Source organism: Ranitomeya variabilis, chromosome 3, assembly GCF_051348905.1.
Source record: "Ranitomeya variabilis isolate aRanVar5 chromosome 3, aRanVar5.hap1, whole genome shotgun sequence".
Lineage (NCBI taxonomy): Eukaryota > Metazoa > Chordata > Amphibia > Anura > Dendrobatidae > Ranitomeya > Ranitomeya variabilis.
The window spans coordinates 507,147,436-507,166,198 of NC_135234.1; positions in this window are offsets into that span (position 1 = coordinate 507,147,436).

The following is an 18,763-nucleotide window of genomic DNA, read 5'->3' on the forward strand; positions in this document are numbered from 1 at the left end:
GCCGTGTTCAGAATGTGGGCGATGCGGCGGTCGTTTCTCAGGCACTGCAGCATGTAATCAGCCATGTGCTGCAGACTGCCAACTTGCCAAGAAATGCTGTCCCCTGCTTGAGGCATGTTCTCTGCCTGCTCTGCATCACCCCACCCTCACTCTACACACTAACTGCTGGAGAATTGTGTAACTCCCTCCTCTGGACCGATGTCTTCCTCCTCCATTGACTCCTCCTCATCCTCCTCACAAAGTGTCCCCTGCCTAGGCCTTTGTGAGGAACCACGTAGCGCTGACTGTCCAGAAGCTGATGGAATTGGTGACTCCTCATCTTCCACCTCTTCCACAACATCATCCCTTAGCGCTTGCAGTGTTTGTTGAAGCAGGCAGATAAGGGGGACAGTCATGCTGAGTAGTGCATCATCTGCACTCGCCATCCACGTGGAATCATCGAAGGAACGCAAAACCTGGCAGACGTCCTTCATAGTGGCCCACTCAGTGGTTGTGAAGTCTGAACGGCGCGGAGTGCGACATCTTTGCGCCTGATGCAGCTGGTACTCCATAACTGCTGGCTGCTGCTCACACAACCGCTCCAACATATGTAACGTGGAATTCCACCTGGTGGGTAGGTCACATATGATGCGATGTTCCGGAAGGCGGAATCGGCGCTGCAGAGCTGCAATGCGCGATCTTGCTATGCTGGAACGCCGCAAGGGAGCACACTCTAGGCGGACCTCGTGCAGCAGTGCATCAAGTTCCAAATAGTCCCTCAAACATGGGATGTGAGTGAGGTTGCCTAGGGCCAGAGCTGCCACCAGATTTTGGCCATTGTCACACACTACCATGCCTGGCTGGAGATTCGCTGGCACAAACCACACGTCGCTCTCCTGCTTGATGGCATTCCAGAGCTCCTGCGCTGTGTGGCTTCGATTCCCCAAAGAAATTAATTTCAAGACGGCCTGTTGACGTTTGGCCACAGCTGTGCTCATGTCGGTCGTAACAGGTAAACATTCACGGGTCCATGTGGAGGTGGACTGTGATGGCTCCTGCAGCGATGATTCTGAGGAACTTGTGTCTGAGGAGGAGTCAATGCGGACAGACTGGATTCCTGCCATCCTTGGAGTTGGCAGAACACGTCCTGTGCCACTAGCATGATCTGTACCCGGCTCAGCAACATTAATCCAATGAGCAGTGAGGGAAAGGCATCGGTGGTGAGGTGGACCAGCGTTCAGTAGCGTGTGTTTTATGTGTCCCTCCACATGCTTGTGCAGGGCAGGGACAGCTTGCCTGCTGAAATAAAAGCGGCTGGGCACATTGTATTGTGGGACTGCCAATGCCATCAAGTTATGGAAGCTGTCAGTCTCCCAGTCTGAATGACAGCATTTCAAGGGACAGTAGTTTTGCAATGCCAGCATTCAGAGCCTGTGCTCGGGGATGGTTTGCCGAGAATGGCTGCCTTTTCTCCCTTGCCTGTGCTACCGATGGCTGTAGACTGGGCTGGGAGTGTGAGGATGACTGGGAACGTGGTGCTGCGGGTGGAATTACTGTGGGTCTCTGGACAACAGTGCCAGAGGTTCTGCCATGGTGATCCTGTGAGGAAGCCGAACCAGCTGTGTATAAGCTGGAGGAAGAGGCAACAACACTAGCTGAAGAGGTGGTAGGTGCCGCTTTTGGTTGACCTAGGTCTTCAGTGTGTTTTTGTAACTCCACCGCGTGCTTGGTCCGCACATGTTTCCACATATTTGTGGTATTGAGGTTGCTGACATTTTCCCCTCTTTTGACTTTCTGATGACACACCTTGCATTTGACAAAGCAAATGTCATCTGCAACTGTGTCAAAAAAGGACCAGACACTGCAAGTCTTGGGAGCGCCCGTTTTGGCTTTTGGAAGAGGCATGCTCCTAACGGGTGCCGAAGTGGAGGCTACAGGAACCGCAGTCTTCCCCCTCCCTCTTTGGCGCGTTCGGAGAATCTCTTCCTTAGAGCTGCTCCCACCACCTTCCTGTACCTCACGCCACGATGGGTCAAGGACCTCATCATCTACACTACCCTCTGCCACCATCTGCTCCTCCTGGGTAGTCTCGGCGGCACAGTACGCACCAGAAAGTGGCACCTGGGTCTCATCATCAGATGCATACTGCGGTGTGGTGACCGGAGGCACTGGCCCACCCGCCTCTTCAGAGTCAGAGAGACAAAGCTGTTGGGCATCACTGCACGCTGCCTCTTCCATTTCTCCAATGCTGCTTGGCTGGCCCCCTGTTTCCAAGCCAAGAGATTCAGAGAACAGAAGTAGAGATGGCTCCTGTCCTGGGCTCTCTGACTGCCTGGGCAATTTGGCAAGTGGTGAAGAGACAGATGGGTGCTCTCCAGTGCTCTGTGCCTGAGAGGATGTGGCACTAATTGAAGTTGATGCGTTAGCTGCCATCCATCCGACAACGGCTTCAGTTTGTTCTTCATGCAGCAGCGGTGTACGGCCATCTCCTACAAATCTGTGCATGAAGGACTGTTCCCTGCTGAAACTGGGTGATGATGAGTCACCGGTGCCCGCAGCAGGCACAGAATCCCCACATCCTATCCCTGCTCCGCGCCTACGCCCACGTGCCTTACTCCCTGCCCTCTTCATCTTGGTTGACTGATAAAGATAAGCAGAAAAGTACTAAGGGCTTAGTGTGCTTATTCCTAAACAGCTCCTAACAGGTATAAGAAACACTAATTTTCTAAAGTGTGGACTAAACTTTAATATGAGCTAATGTGGCCTACACAACCGTAAAGTGGTGTGTTTGGTGAACTTTATTATTTTATTTTATTTTTTTTTGCAGAAATGACTACAGAGCGATGTGCACTCACACGGAGATCGTGCAGACAGCCGTAAACGGCACTGCAAGGCCAGAAAAAGCTCCTCTATGTAATCCTATGTAGTGTTTTTCCACAATTTAGTTGGATATGGGTGGAAAGCCACTAATAGGAAATATTTGAAAAAATGTGCAGCAGGCTGCACTAATTGCAAAAAAGGACAATGGATTTAACGGTATGTGGCAGTGACGCACCCTGAGCTTACTGCAACTGGCTGTGGCTGCGGACAGACTATAGAGCGATGTGCACTCACACGGAGACCGTGCAGACAGCCGTAAACGGCACTGCAAGGCCAAAAAAAGCTCCTCTATGTAATCCTATGTAGTGTTTTTCCACAATTTAGCTGGATACGGGTGGAAAGCCACTAATAGGAAATATTTGAAAAAATGTGCAGCAGGCTGCACTAATTGCAAAAAAGGACAATGGATTGAACGGTATGAGGCAGTGATGCACCCTGAGGTGAATACAACCGGCTTTGGCTGCACACAGACTTCAGAGCGATGTGCACTCACACAGAGACCGTGCAGACAGCCGTAAACGGCGCTGCAAGGCCAAAAAAACCTCCTCTATGTTATCCTATGTAGTGTTTTTCCACAATGTAGCTGGATATGGGTGGAAAGCCACTAATAGGAAATATTTGAAAAAAAGTGCAGCAGGCTGCACTAATAGCAAAAAAGGACAATGGATAGAACGGTATGAGGCAGTGACGCACCCTGAGCTGAATACAACCAGCTATGGTTGCACACAGACTACAGAGCGATGTGCACTCACACAGATACCTTGCAGACAGCTGTGAACAGCGCTGCAAGGCAAAAGCAAGGTTCTCACACAGCGGTTGCTAAATTAGCCTGGGTAAAGCACAATGAAGCAAATCGCGATCTCTAAACTGGCCCTCAGTCAGAACACAGCGTCCTGTCCCTAACTGAATTCACAGCAGTGAGCCCTAAATGGCGGCAGCGACTTTTATAGTGCATCATGACATCATTTCAGCAGCCAATCACAGCCATGCCAATACTTCCATGCCCACCATGCAGAACAGGATGTGCCCACACTTCTAATCAGTCCTCATTGGCTGAATTCGGGCAGTTTGAATTCTGGGAACTTCCGATTCCGGTATCCGATATACGGAAAATATCGGAACTCGGTATCGGAATTCCGATACCGCAAATATCGGCCGATACCCGATACTTGCGGTATCGGAATGCTCAACACTATTCAGAAGTATAGGAAATGTTTTCTTTTGCAAATTGCAAATAGCTTCTCAAAGTGTTTGACTCCACCTGTTGCTGCGAAGAGACAAATGATGTCTGGAAATGCAGCAATAATCTTCTGAGAATAAGGCGAACCCATTTTGTGAGTTTAATTCATAGCCTATGAACGACATACTTGCACGGCACTCACCTTTAAGGGATTAAAACATTTTGTTGCCCTTCCTTCATTTGGTAATTTTGTCCTGAAAGAAATTTGGTGAAGAGCAAGTTGATTTGATGAAAAGTGAATTTGTGTAAAAGTTTGGAAAATTTGCTTACACCACTGAATTCGAACAACGTGCGATTTGAAGTAACAAAGGATAAAGCTCATCACGCTTGCTTGTTGGATAATCAGTGGGTGCAGAATTTCCATCCAGTAAAAAATATATTTTTTTAGAAATATATTAAAACACGTGGATCCATACAAAAATGTTTAGAAAATTAAATGTTTCTGGTTCCATAAATGCTCTTACTCATAGTAACGCCAGTTTTTAATATTTATGAAAGGATCTACTCATTTTAATGGATTTCTAATAAAGGATTTTTGTTACTGGATGGATGTGCTAAACATTCCTCTTCCATTTAATAATGTATGATTTGATTCACACCAACAGCCAAAACATTTTACACATTGCATAAGATTGCATCAGCCAGAGAAGGCTCACGGGAGCTCATGTGCTGAACCTGATGGATTTGAACAACTTGTATTTTGCTTTATGTGTATTGCCAACAATGGCTGCTCTTGTATTACATATACATAGTTACATAGTTACATAGTTATTAAGGTTGAAGGAAGACTTTAAGTCCATCTAGTTCAACCCATAGCCTAACCTAACATGCCCTAACATGTTGATCCAGAGGAAGGCAAAAAAAACCCATGTGGCAAAGAGTAAGCTCCACATTGGGGAAAAAAATTCCTTCCCGACTCCACATACGGCAATCAGACTAGTTACCTGGATCAACGCCCTATCAAGGAATCTAGTGTATATACCCTGTAACATTATACTTTTCAAAAAAGGCATCCAGTCCCCTCTTAAATTTAAGAAAATGAATCACTCATTAAAAAATCATACGGCAGAGAGTTCCATAGTCTCACTGCTCTTACAGTAAAGAATCCGCGTCTGTTATTATGCTTAAACCTTCTTTCCTCCAGACGTAGAGGATGCCCCCTTGTCCCTGTCTCAGGTCTATGATTAAAAAGATCATCAGAAAGGTCTTTGTACTGTCCCCTCATATATTTATACATTAAAATAAGATCACCCCTTAGTCTTGGTTTTTCCAAACTAAACAGCCCCAAGTGTAATAACCCATCTTGGTATTGCAGACCCCCCAGTCCTCTAATAACCTTGGTCGCTCTTCTTTGCACCCGCTCTAGTTCAGCTATGTCTTTCTTATACACCGGAGACCAGAACTGTGCACAGTATTCTAAGTGTGGTCGAACTAGTGACTTTTATAGAGGTAAAATTATGTTCTCCTCATGAGCATCTATGCCTCTTTTAATGCATCCCATTATTTTATTTGCCTTTGTAGCAGCTGCCTGAAACTGGCCACTGAATATGAGTTTGTCATCCACCCATACACCCAGGTCTTTTTCATTGTCAGTTTTGCCCAGAGTTTTAGAATTAAGCACATAGTTATACATCTTATTACTTCTACCCAAGTGCATGACCTTATATTTATCCCCATTAAAGCTCATTTGCCATTTATCAGCCCAAGCTTCTAGTTTACATAAATCATCCTGTAATATAAAACTGTCCTTCCCTGTATTGATTACCCTGCAGAGTTTAGTGTCATCTGCAAATATTGAAATTCTACTCTGAATGCCCCCTACAAGGTCATTAATAAATATGTTAAAAAGAGGGCCTAACACTGACCTCTGTGGTACCCCCACTGCTAACCGTGACACAGTCCGAGTGTGCTCCATTAATAACCACCCTTTGTTTCCTATCCCTGAGCCACCTCTCAACCCACTTACACATATTTTCCCCTATTCCCATTATTCTCATTTTATGTATCAACCTTTTGTGTGGCACCATATCAAAAGCTTTTGAAAAGTCCATATACACTACATCTACTGGGTTCCCTTGGTCCAGTCCGGAACTTACCTCTTCATAGAAGCTGATCAAATTAGTCTGACATGAACGGTCCCTAGTAAACCCGTGCTGATACTGGGTCATGAGGTTATTCCTCTTCAGATACTCCAGTATAGCATCCCTTAGAATGCCCTTCAGGATTTAACCCACAGTAGAGGTTAAGCTTACTGGCCTATAATTACCGAGTTCAGTTTTTGTCCCCTTTTTGAATATTGGCACCACATTTGCTATACGCCAGTCCTGTGGTACAGACCCTGTTATTATGGAGTCTTTAAAGATTAAAATAATGGTCTATCAATGACTGTACTTAATTCCTGCAGTACTCGGGGGTGTATCCCATCCGGGCCCGGAGAATTGTCAATTTTAGTGATTTTTAGACGCCACCGTACTTCCTGCTGGGTTAAGCAGGTGACACTTAATGGGGAATTTTTGTTATCACTGATCATATTGTCTGCCATGGGATTTTCTTGTGTAAATACTGATGAAAAAAAGTCATTTAGCATATTGGCTTTTTCCTCATCCTCATCCACCATTTCCCCCAGACTATTTTTAAGGGGGCCCTATCATTTTTTATTTATCAGGAGGACAATGAGTAAGTAACATACCAAAACCATTAATTCAAATTTAATAGCTCTTTTTATTTACTGCCATAAAAATTAAACATAAATACATAGGTCATTAATACAATATCATGTGAATCACTCTAAAGTGTTAAATGTGACACAGGGTGGAGTATATCGGACTGAAAGTACTGAACGAGCCGTGAGGGATCATCATACTGCTTATATACTAGGTGCCTATATGATCACCAAAATAGGTATATTACTGCCTATAAGCACATTCCCTCCCACTCGTATTGCCGCACTAAGTAAGGTGAGGCGTCCTCCTCCAGCCTGTGTCAGAATCCCCACACAGGCTGTAGGAGGACGCCTTACCTTAATATGGGTAAATTAAGCTGTTCTTTTTGTATACGAATGAGGGATTAAGCTGTCTGCAGCATGTGGTGTGGATACTGTGTTTTACAAACTGCAATTGGCAATTTACTTTTTTCAGTTGTCCACAGCATATGGTGTGAGTGCGGCAATACGAGTGGGAGGGAATGTGCTTATAGGCAGTAATATACCTATTTTGGTGATCATATAGGCACCTAATATATAAGCAGTATGATGATCCCTCACGGCTCGTTCAGTACTTTCAGTCCGATATACTCCACCCTGTGTCACATTTAACACTTTAGAGTGATTCACATGATATTGTATTAATGACCTATGTATTTATGTTTAATTTTTATGGCAGTAAATAAAAAGAGCTATTAAATTTGAATTAATGGTTTTGGTATGTTACTTACTCATTGTCCTCCTGATAAATGATAAGCTTATGAGTTGTTATACCTACATGGGTCTGTGGTAGTTTCTGGTGTCGTATAGAACGATCATTTTTTAGTTTCTTACTATTTATGTAGTTAAAGAATATTTTGGGATTATTTTTACTCTCTCTGGCAATGAGTCTCTCTGTCTCAATTTTTGCTGCCTTGATTTGCTTTTTACAGAATGTATTTAATTTTCTGTATTTATTTAATGCCTCATCACTACCTACTTCCTTTAATTCTCTAAATGCTTTCTTTTTGTCACTTATTGTGCCCCTTAGAGCTCTATTTAGCCATATTGGTTTCCTCCTATTTCTAGTATGTTTATTCCCATATGGTATATACTGTGCACAGGTCCTATCCAGGATGCTAATAAACGTCTCCCATTTTCTTTGTGTATTTTTATGTCTCAGGATATTGTCCCAGTTAATTGCACCAAGATCCTCTCTCATCCGTTGGAAATTTGCCCTCCTGAAGTTTAGTGTCCTTGTCACCCCTCTACTACACATCTTATTAAAGGATACATGAAAACTTATTATTTTGTGATCACTATTCCCCAAGTGACCCGCAACCCTTATATTTGATAAGCGGTCTTGTCTGTTGGTTAATATTAGGTTTATCAGTGCCCCTCTTCTTGTTGGGTCCTGAACCAGTTGTGAAAGGTAATTGTCTCTCATAGTTGTCAAAAACCGATTACCTTTGCTGGAACTGCAGGTTTCTGTTCCCCAATCTATTTCAGGGTAGTTGAAGTCCTCCATAATAATGACTTCTCCTTGAGTCGCAGCTTCATCTATTTGCTTTACGAGGATATTCTCTATTGCTTCCATTATTTTTGGAGATTTATAACAAACCCCTATCAGTAATTTATTATTTTTCCACCCTCCCCTTATCTCCACCCACAGGGTCTCTACATTTTCATTAAATTCACCTATATTATCACGCCGGATGGGTTATAAGGACGATTTTACATACAGACACACCCCTCCCCCTCGCTTATCTGTACGGTCATTTCTGAAAAGGCTATAGCCCTGCAAGTTAACACCCCAGTCATGGCTCTCATCCAGCCATGTTTCAGATATCCCCACCATGTCATAATTATGCTCCAACAACATTAATTCTAATTCGTCCATTTTGTTGGTGAGGCTTCTGGCATTAGTATACATGCACTTGATGTTCCTCTCTGTACCTCTATTCTTTCTTAAATTATTAACTGTTCTAACCCCACCCCCCACGCCACCGCCACCCCCAAATTCCTTATTTGTGCCCAGGTCTCTATCTGCCCTATCTTCCCCTCCTATAAATTGAATACCCTCCCCCAATCCCTAGTTTAAACACTCCTCCAACCTTCTAGCCATTTTCTCCCCCAGCACAGCTGCACCTTCCCCATTGAGGTGCAGCCCGTCCCTAGCGTAGAGCCTGTAGCCCACTGAGAAGTCGGCCCAGTTCTGCAGGAACCCAAACCCCTCCTTCCTACACCAATTCTTGAGGCTCTTATTAACCTCCCTAATCTCCCGTTGCCTCTCTGGCGTGGCACATGGTACAGGCAGTATTTCGGAAAATACCACGTTTGAGGTCCTTGCTTTCAGCTTGCAGCCTAATTCCCTGAAATAATCTTTAAGGCCCTTCCACCTACCTCTAACTTTGCCATTTGTGCCAATGTGCACCATGACCACTAAGTACTCACCAGCCCCTCCCAGTAATCTGTCCTCCCGATCAGCGATGTGTCGGACTCGAGCGCCAGGTAGGCAGCACACTGTCCTACGATCCCTGTCTTTGTGACAGATTGCCATATCTGTTCCCCTAATAATTGAGTCCCCCACTACCAGCACCTGTCTGGCCTGTACTGCTCTCCTATTTCCCTCCTTACTGTAGCAGTCACTCCTCCGGCTTTCAGAGGACATGCCTTGCTGCAGCAGTGCTACCCCTCTACTGGCACCCCCCTCATCTGCCAACTTAGCAAACTTATTGGGGTGTGCCAGATCAGGACTAGCCTCCCTGGCACTCTTCCCTCTACCCTGCTTTCTGAATGTCACCCAGCTAGCTACTTCACTGTCCTGCAGCTCCATCCTACCATCCCCCCTCATCTATCCCATTGAGCGTCTGCTCAGTGAGCAGAAGACTCCTCTCCATATTGTCTATGGATCTCAGTGTTGCCAGCTGCACATTTAGATCCAGAATCTGGGCTTCCAAATGCTCAATGTGCTCACATCTCGCACAGCAGTATGCACCCTCGACCGGCTGATCAAGGACAGCATACATGTGGCAAGATGTGCACTGGATGGCATTAACAATAGTGGAGCACATTTCCTGATGGGGATGGCACCAGACAGAAACATTAAATAAAAATAAATACAAAGTATTAATAAAATACAGACAGCAATTCAGCAATTCCTCCCTTGGAAACTCCCTGAATCCAAAGTCACTGAATCACAAGTCACACTTACCGCCGTTCACACTTACGCTCAGGTCACACTCAGCTTGCTCACACTTGCTAAGCTGAAGATTTAAAGATTTTTTTTTCCCCCTCAGCAACAATCCACCTTGCTGTTCAATGCTCTACCAAAAAAGACGTGAGTCCCAAACAGCTGCCCCTTATAACCCCTTAATTATGAGCCCCCACCCTAAGTTAACCCCTTGTGAATATAGCTACTCCCAATTCAGCAACTCACACCAATTCACACAGGTATTTGTTAAAGGCTTTCCAAATACCTCTTCACTGAATCACAAGTCACACTTACCGCCATTCACACTTACGCTCAGGTCACACTCAGCTCGCTCACACTCGCTAAGCTGAAGATTTAAAGATTTTTTTTTTTTCCCCTGAGCAACAATCCACCTTGCTGTTCAATGCTCTACCAATACATTGATTTTGTGGCAAGTATGCATTGTTGCTTATATGCAAGCCCACATGTGATATGGGTTGTTTCATATGGCTATATATTGGCTATCTGTTATGTATTTGGTCCTCATGATTGTATTAAGACATTGCTTTTAATTGGATCACATGTATGCTTATCAAGCGGAACTTTACTGTACCAGTGAATTTGCACACATTTAATTTTATATCAAATATATGGGCTACGTTTTAGTCTTACATTATTTATTATTATGCCTATGATACAGCAACTTTTCTTGATATAGCTTGCATACTACTCCTAGTTTTAATAGCTATGATATTAGCAAGCCATTAACACCTACAGCATTATTCATCGACTGTTGTTTATACCTAGCCATTATGACCCCACTGAGCCATGATTTGTATGTGTTTTTAATGTTTTTAAATGTGTTTCATATTTGTATGTGCACCTGTTGTTGTTTCAATAAAGCTGTTTTTTTCACATATATATCAGGTGTGTGCACCTCTATTAGCGTCTCCTTTTTCTTCTCCAGCATGCATTTGTAAGACGCTATGGTAGCACCCCTATATATTACCTTTAGTGGCGCCCGCTCACTTTTTCTTGTTAGAGCATATTGAACAACATTGCATTAGCCAGACAAATCTCACATGCTGTCACCCGCTGTCAGGCTTAGATGGGCAAGATATCCCAGAATGCCTTCCAACTATCACATTACTACTTGTATAAAAGTCTAGGTTGAGACTGTAGCAGCCATTTAAGGGTGATTCAGGAACAGTGAGATGATACCAAAGCTCACAGGTCAGCAATAGAGATATTGAGAGAAAGCACTAAAACATTAGACAGTTACTCCATACTCCTGTTTGTTGTACAAGGGTAACACTGAAAAAGATGAGTATAGCAGTTTGCAAATTTTTCAGAGGTTCAATTGATAGGGGGAGAGAAGGAAAGATAGGTAATATAATAGACAGTGGCCCATCCCCGGATGATGCTGCTAGCACAGTGAAACATGTGGGGACTAGCGCGTTAAATACACTGTTCTATTCTGCCAGTTAAGTGATAGCATCCCGGGGTACTACACACTATATAAATACAGAGAGCAATAGCACATTAATATAAAATTTAAGATCATTTAGACAGATTGGGGACTGAATTTTATACCCTAAATTGTTCACAATTTTAGTTTAAAATTGAAAGTTAAATTTGAAAGCCTTCTTGAGGATTTACTTGGGGATATCCTCAATTTGTTAAATCTATATACAGTGGGGCAAAAAAGTATTTAGTCAGTCAGCAACAGTGCAAGTTCCACCGCTTAAAAAGATGAGAGGCGTCTGTAATTTACATCATAGGTAGACCTCAACTATGGGAGACAAACTGAGAAAAAAAATCCAGAAAATCACATTGTCTGTTTTTTTATCATTTTATTTGCATATTATGGTGGAAAATAAGTATTTGGTCAGAAACAAAATTTCATCTCAATACTTTGTTAAACATCCTTTGTTGGCAATGACAGAGGTCAAACGTTTTCTGTAAGTCTTCACAAGGTTGCCACACACTGATTTTGTTATGTTGGCCCATTCCTCCATGCAGATCTCCTCTAGAGCAGTGATGTTTTTGGCTTTTCGCTTGGCAACACGGACTTTCAACTCCCTCCAAAGGTTTTCTATAGGGTTGAGATCTGGAGACTGGCTAGGCCACTCCAGGACCTTGAAAAGCTTCTTACGAAGCCACTCCTTTGTTGCCCTGGCGGTGTGCTTTGGATCATTGTCATGTTGAAAGACCCAGCCACGTTTCATCTTCAATGCCCTTGCTGATGGAAGGAGGTTTGCACTCAAAATCTCACGATACATGGCCCCATTCATTCTTTCATGTACCCGGATCAGTCGTCCTGGCCCCTTTGCAGAGAAACAGCCCCAAAGCATGATGTTTCCACCACCATGCTTTACAGTAGGTATGGTGTTTGATGGATGCAACTCAGTCTTCTTTTTCCTCCAAACACGACAAGTTGTGTTTCTACCAAACAGTTCCAGTTTGGTTTCATCAGACCATAGGACATTCTCCCAAAACTCCTCTGGATCATCCAAATGCTCTCTAGCAAACTTCAGACGGGCCCGGACATGTACTGGCTTAAGCAGTGGGACACGTCTGGCACTGCAGGATCTGAGTCCATGGTGGCGTAGTGTGTTACTTATGGTAGGCCTTGTTACATTGGTCCCAGCTCTCTGCAGTTCATTCACTAGGTCCCCCCGCGTGGTTCTGGGATTTTTGCTCACCGTTCTTGTGATCATTCTGACCACACGGGGAGGGATTTTGCGTGGAGCCCCAGATCGAGGGAGATTATCAGTGGTCTTGTATGTCTTCCATTTTCTAATTATTGCTCCCACTGTTGATTTCTTCACTCCAAGCTGGTTGGCTATTGCAGATTCAGTCTTCCCAGCCTGGTGCAGGGCTACAATTTTGTTTCTGGTGTCCTTTGACAGCTCTTTGGTCTTCACCATAGTGGAGTTTGGAGTCAGACTGTTTGAGGGTGTGCACAGGTGTCTTTTTATACTGATAACAAGTTTAAACAGGTGCCATTACTACAGGTAATGAGTGGAGGAAAGAGGAGACTCTTAAAGAAGAAGTTACAGGTCTGTGAGAGCCAGAAATCTTGAAATTTTGTTTCTGACCAAATACTTATTTTCCACCATAATATGCAAATAAAATGATAAGAAAACAGACAATGTGATTTTCTGGATTTTTTTTTCTCAGTTTGTCTCCCATAGTTGAGGTCTACCTATGATGTAAATTACAGACGCCTCTCATCTTTTTAAGTGGTGGAACTTGCACTATTGCTGACTGACTAAATACTTTTTTGCCCCACTGTATATAAGAGGCATCATTATTTGCTAATCCCACCCCCTGCACATTAGCTCTGCCCCACCACATCACCACACACAATACCGCCCCCCCACCACATTACCACACACAATCCCACCCCCCATCACATTACCACACACAATCCCACCCCCCCACCACATTACCACACATAATCCCACCCCCCCACATTACCACACGAGGCTCTGTCCCCACACATTACCACACGAGGCTCCGTCCCTCCACATAACCACACGAGGCTCTGTCCCCACACATTACCACACGAGGCTCCATCCTCACACATTACCACATGAGGCTCCGTCCTCACACATTACCACATGAGGCTCCATCCTCACACATTACCACATGAGGCTCCATCCCTCCACATTACCACACGAGGCTCTGTCCCCACAAATTACTGTCATGTCGGACGCCGTTCAGACCAGGTCGTCCGACAGACAGCGGTAATTCCGCTTTTGTCCACTATGCGCTCATTGGCGTCGGCTAGATTTTATCTAGCTGGTCCGGGGTTAATTTACCTGGTGCTCGGATTGGAAGCTGGGCCATGCCCACTGCCTTTAAATAGTTCTCCTGAACATTGGGCGTCGCCGAATAAAGCTTCAGTCTTGTGCGTGGTTATCTCGGTCTGGAGTGGTGAGCTAAGTAGTTGGAGTATCGTTGCTGGTGGTGTATTTCCCTTTGTCTTATTTTCTCCTTCCCATATTTGTATTTCTCTTGCCCTTTGCATTTATAGTGTATTCCTGAGTGACTGCGGCGTGGTGCTTATTTTTCCGTTATCCTTGTCTGTGCTACCTGTGGGTATTGGAGTGTGGTCTCTTCACTGGTGGGGGGTGGTGGTTTCAGCCTAGGGTTGAAACAGGAGATAGGGCTAGGGTGGAGGCCCAGACATGCACACCATCAGTGTAAACTCTGGGAGAGGGTCAGTAAGGGTTTCCCTAGTCTGAGGGAAATTGCAGGGGCCCGGGTTATTAGCTCTTTCCTAACTAGGTCTCCCGTGACATTATAATCGGCCAACATTATTTCCATAGATCCCATGATTTCCATAACCCGCCAGTTGGAGGCGCTGTCCCTACAGGTCACTGAGTTGAGGGGGGCATGTACAGCAACAGGGACTAGCAGTATCTAATGTGCAAGCCGGAGTTACAGGTAAAATTGCTGAGCCTAAGTTTCCTTTGCCTGAAAAGTTTGCTGGGGAACGCAGTAAATTTGTTTCTTTTCGTGAAGCTTGCAAACTGTATTTCCATATGCGCCCGATCTCCTCCGGTAATGAAGCTCAGCGTGTGGGCCTGGTGTTGTCATTATTAAGCGGGGATCCCCAAGCATGGGAGTTTTCTTTGCCGTCTGATTCTGCTACATTTAACTCAGTGGAGAGGTTTTTTTCTGCTCTAGGACACATTTACGACGATCCGGACAGAATGGCTCTAGCAGAATCTAAGATACGCACTATTTGCCAGGGGGAGCGTGTTGCAGAGGATTACTGTTCTGAATTTTGCCACTGGGCGGTCGACACACAGTGGAATGATCCCGCGCTGCGGAGTCACTTTATTCATGGAGTTTCTGATAGGGTTAAAAAAGCCCTCCTGATGTACGAGACTCCTGCTTCACTAGATTCCGCTATGAGTCTTGTTGTCCGCATTGATCGCCGTTTGCATCAGGGGGATCATCAGACGCAGCCTGTGGGAGAAGGTTTAGGTTCACGTGAGTTTGCTGCAGGTGAGCCCATGGAACCTATGCAAATCGCAGGGGTATCACATGTTAAGCATCGAGCCCCTGTACTCAGGAAGCAGGGAGCCTGTTTTTACTGCGGTAAAACTGGTCATTTTATTAATATCTGTCCTCTGCTGTCAAAGAAAAATGCAACGGCGGAAAACTTCTAAGCTCAGAGGGTGTGGAGGAGTCCAATCTGAGCTTATGTATATCCTCCATGATGGTTTCTCAGTGCATGCTCCCTGCCAAAGTTGTTGTCGCTGGCAGAGAGCTGCCAATCACTGTTTTTGTGGATAGTGGTTCTGCCACAAATCTCATTGATGAGGAGTTTGCGCGCACTGCTGGTTTTAGGATCGAAAAACTGCCTCATCCTATCCGCGTGGCCACCATCAATTCTGCTTCTCTCCCACAGGGGGAGATTACCGAGGTTAAGGCTGAGATTGCCGAGGCCCAGGAGACGGTACCATCTGAGCTTCCTATCAACAAAACGTTTGTACCGCTTCATCTCCGCTTAAAGGTTTTGGCGGAGCATCATGATGCTGTCTTGGCTGGCCATCTAGGAGTTAGGGGTACCATGGAGTTGGTGTCACGTCGGTTTTGGTGGCCCAAGATCCGACTGGACGTGGTCTCATACGTGTCAGCTTGCACCACGTGCGCTAGAACTAAGACGCCCCGCTCCCGTCCTGTTGGCACTCTACTTCCTCTCGAGGTACCTAGTAAGCCATGGACGGAAATCTCCATGGATTTTATCACTGACTTACCCTCCTCAGCTGGGAATACGGTCATCTTGGTGATTGTTGATCGGTTCTCAAAAATGTCACACTTTGTGTCTTTGCCTTCGTTGCCTAACGCTAAGACTCTGGCTCAGGTATTTGTGCAGGAGGTGGTCAGACTTCATGGGGTTCCGTCTGACATAGTTTCTGATAGGGGGTCTCAGTTTGTGGCAAAATTTTGGAAAGCATTTTGTTCAAGGCTGGGGATCAAGTTGTCTCATTCTTTGGCGTTTTATCCTCAGTCAAATGGTCAGACCGAGCGTATGAACCAAAATTTGGAACAGTACTTACACTGCTTTGTTTCGGATAACCAGGAGGAGTGGTCGAAGTCCCTTCCTTTGGCTGAGTTTGCCATCAATAATCACCGCCAGGAGTCGTCTGGGGAGTCTCCGTTTTTTTGTGTTTACGGGCTTCATCCTCAATTTTGTACTTTGAGTCAGGGGTAGTGTTGAGCGATACCTTCCGATATCGGAAAGTATCGGTATCGGAAAGTATCAGCCGATACCGTCAAAGTATCGGATCTAATCCGATATCGATACCCGATCCCAATGCAAGTCAATGGGACAAAAATATCGGAATTAAAATAAACCCTTTCTTAACTTGTAGGTTCATTCTACATGAAGTAAAACAACTAAGAATAATGTAGGATGTATTGGGGGAGGTGGCGGAGACATTAAAGGCACAGAGGTTTAGCCCAATCTAATAGAATAGCAGGATTTTGTTTTGTTTTTTATGACGTTCGGCGTTAGAAAGATTTTGACTATGTTAATTTTTTTTTTATTTTGTCAGATATTGATGTTTCACTACTTCCACGCCCTTCACCTTCTTTTTTACTTCTCCCACACTTTCTTCTTCATTATCCTCATCATCAGCTTCTTTGACATCAACTTCTTCACCTTATTCATCTTCTTCATCTTCTACCTATTATTTTTTTTGTTACATTGTTCATATTCTTTTTCTTTTACTATTATCTTCTTCATATTCAACTTCTTCATCATATTCTTATTTGTGACAGGCATTCCCGTAGTTGTTATCTATAAAAGTTTGAAGATTACACCTTCCGTTATGCCTGTCACAAAACAGTTACATTTGTCCGCGTTCAGTTTGGCCTGCAGCATCAGGCTTTATCCAGGGGCACCACGAGGAGGAACGGACTCACCCCCATACACTGCTTAGTCTTCTTCTGCTTATAATTTAGATAATATCTTTTGCTCTGATATTTAGTCTTATGCTTAATGTTCTTCTGCTCTTTGTTCTGCAGCCTCTTGTTCTTCTGCTTCTCGGTCTTCCAGGTCGTCGTCGTCTCCAGGGTCGTCGTCTCCGGGGCCGTCGTCTGTTATGATCCCAATGGCAGAGGATCTCTGATATTCCGGCAAGATAGCAAAAATATAAATACTGCTCTAGGGAGGTGGAAACTGGACTAACCGCATACCTGATCCTGACACAAACAACTAAAAGTAGCCGGTGAACGTGCCTACGTTGGTTCTAGACGTCTCGAGCCAGCCGGAGAACTGACTACCCCTAGAGGGAAAAAATAAGACCTCGCTTGCCTCCAGAGAAATTGAACCCCAAAGATATAGAAAGCCCCCAACAAATAATAACGGTGAGGCAAGAGGAAAACACAAACGTAGAGATGAACTAGATTCAGCAAAGTGAGGCCCAATAGTCTAGATAGCAGAAAATAGATAGTGGACTATGCGGTTAGCAGAAAACCCTACAAAACATCCACGCTGAACATTCAAGAACCCCCACACCGACTGACGGTGTGGAGGGAGAATATCAGCCCCCTAGAGCTTCCAGCGAGTCAAAAATCAAATGTAAAGCAAGCTGGACAAAAACACTGAATAATGCAAACGATCCAAATTTTACAAAACAGACTTAGCTTTTCTTGCATGAGGCAGACTGAAAGGAATCCGGAGGAGACCAAATAGGTCTGGATACAAAGATGCCAGGCAAGAGACTGAGTCCAGAGGAGACTCAAATAGGAAACACCCGCTGCTTAACGACACAGCTGGAGCTCAGGCCTGCAACAAGACATACCTAACACAATACCGTTAGTGACCACCAGAGGGAGCCCAGAAACACAGTTCACAACAGTACCCCCCCCTTGAGGAGGGGTCACCGAACCCTCACCAAGACCCCCAGGGCGATCAGGACGAGCAGCGTGAAAGGCACGAACCAAATCAGCCGCATGAACCTCAGAGGCGACAACCCAGGAATTATCCTCCTGACCATAGCCTTTCCACTTAACTAAATACTGGAGTTTCCGTCTAGAGATACGAGAATCCAGAATCTTCTCCACCACGTACTCCAACTCGCCCTCAACCAAAACCGGGGCAGGAGGCTCAACAGCAGGAACCATAGGCACCACGTACCGCCGCAACAAGGACCTATGGAACACATTATGAATAGCAAAAGATGCTGGAAGGTCCAAGCGAAAAGACACCGGGTTAAGGATTTCCAAAATCTTATAAGGACCGATAAAGCGAGGCTTGAACTTAGGAGAGGAGACTTTCAAAGGAACATGCCGAGAAGACAACCAAACCAAATCCCCAACACGAAGTCGGGGACCCACACCGCGGCGGCGGTTGGCAAACAGCTGGGCCTTGTCTTGTGACAATTTCAAATTGTCCACCACATGGTTCCAAATCCGCTGCAACCTATCCACCACAGAATCAACCCCAGGACAGTCAGAAGATTCAACCTGACCCGAGGAGAAACGAGGATGAAAACCAGAGTTGCAGAAAAAGGGTGAAACCAAGGTGGCAGAACTAGCCCGATTATTAAGGGCAAACTCGGCCAGTGGCAAAAAGGTAACCCAGTCATCCTGATCAGCAGAAACAAAACATTTTCTTTTGGACTGGCATTCTGTTATGATCCCAATGGCAGAGGATCTCTGATATTCCGGCAAGATAGCAAAAATATAAATACTGCTCTAGGGAGGTGGAAACTGGACTAACCGCATCCCTGATCCTGACACAAACAACTAAAAGTAGCCGGTG